This window comes from Coregonus clupeaformis, chromosome 1 (genome assembly GCF_020615455.1).
Source record: "Coregonus clupeaformis isolate EN_2021a chromosome 1, ASM2061545v1, whole genome shotgun sequence".
NCBI classification, from domain to species: domain Eukaryota; kingdom Metazoa; phylum Chordata; class Actinopteri; order Salmoniformes; family Salmonidae; genus Coregonus; species Coregonus clupeaformis.
Genome location: NC_059192.1, coordinates 2,933,731 through 2,935,387, shown reverse-complemented (window position 1 = coordinate 2,935,387; position 1,657 = coordinate 2,933,731). Strand labels below are relative to the sequence as shown.

At 44.4% G+C, this 1,657-nt stretch overlaps 1 non-coding gene across 1 annotated transcript; it reads right to left on the bottom strand.

The window, feature by feature from the left end:
* Window positions 1–1,087: 1,087 nt before the first annotated feature.
* Window positions 1,088–1,164, bottom strand: trnaa-cgc. The gene has a single exon. It is a non-coding gene; the product is annotated as a tRNA-Ala (tRNA).
* Window positions 1,165–1,657: the final 493 nt, after the last annotated feature.

Here is a 1,657-nt window from a genome sequence, read left to right as displayed (position 1 = left end):
TTGGTTTTTATTTGATATAGTGTTTATCAGAGACAGTAATGTGAAGAACAACATGACCTGCACCAAAGTCAAATTAGGATATAGGCCAAGGACTAGATTTTTGCTACTACTTTCACCACTTTTAGTCTTGAAATCTTTGGTTGTTTACTATACTACCGTACTCACTCTGTTTAGCACATGGCCTCACATGTGAATCCTTAAAGAGATGGCTGGGGCTAAAGCTTAAGAGGGTGTGAACGATGCTGAATGGGTGTAGACAAAGAAGAGCTCTCCAGTAGGTACCAAAACATTCAAGGGCCACTTTCTCAAAAGTGAGATTACAGGTTTATCAACTTTCAAAGCAGAATTATTTTCCCATTGTTCCTCAACTGCAGTGTACTTTTATCCGGTCCTAAATATGTTTAGTTGCGAAAACCATGTTACTATTGATGTTCCCAAACAGATTTCACTTGGTTTCCCAAATTAAGCACCGGGTAGCTGCAGGAACAGGGTTGGAGAGCCCATGGCATACAGAGTACTGGGTAGCTGGAGGAACAGGGTTGGAGAGCCCATGGCATACAGAGTACTGGGTAGCTGCAGGAACAGGGTTGGAGAGCCCGTGGCATACATAGTACTGGGTAGCTGGAGGAACAGGGTTGGAGAGCCCATGGCATACAGAGTACTGGGTAGCTGCAGGAACAGGGTTGGAGAGCCCATGGCATACAGAGTACTGGGTAGCTGCAGGAACAGGGTTGGAGAGCCCGTGGCATACAGAGTACTGGGTAGCTGCAGAAACTCATTTTACATATTAGTAAAGACAAGATTAAATTGAGAATAGTCTGATGAGTGAAAATATGATCACTTGATGAGAGAACAGCTGTGCAGCCTGAGGCAAGGAACAGAGCTTTTTTTTGGCACTTTCTTAAATGGTCAACAGCCTGTAGTCACATCATTCTATGGTTTGTATCATTCACAACTAAAGTTGCCAAATAACTCAATCTAGCGTATAGGACATTTTACATTTACATTTTAGTCATTTAGCAGACGCTCTTATCCAGAGCGACTTACAGTTTAGTGAGTGCATACATAAAAATAAAAAAAATCATACTGGCCCCCCGTGGGAATCGAACCCACAACCCTGGCGTTGCGAGCGCCATGCTCTACCAACTGAGCTACACGGGGACCCGTTTCAAATGATGACTTTTACGCTCAACATAGCCACTTCGTATGCGCACTCGCTCCGGGAATGGGGAAAAATATAATTTTCTATTTAATTCAGCTAAGTTGAAGTGTATTCTGTTACCGGCTGAGCTGATTGGCTGCACACCAGGAAGAACTAAACCCTGTAGGGGACTCGGCACTACCTATCTCCTATATAGTGCACTACTTTTTACCTGGAGTGCTATGGGTTTCCCTATGGGTTGTGGTCAAAAGTAGTGCACTATACATTGTGTACAAAACATTAAGAACACCTTTTCTAATATTGAGTTGCACCCACCCCCTTTTGCCCTCAGAACAGCTTCAATTCGTCGGGGCATGGACTCAGCAAGGTGTCGAAGGCGTGGACACAGGGGATGCCGGCCCAATGTTGACTCTTAATGCTTCCCACAGTTGTGTCAGTTGTGGATGTTCTCTTTCCCTTCTTGATGCACACGGGAAACGGTTGAGCTTGGAGAAA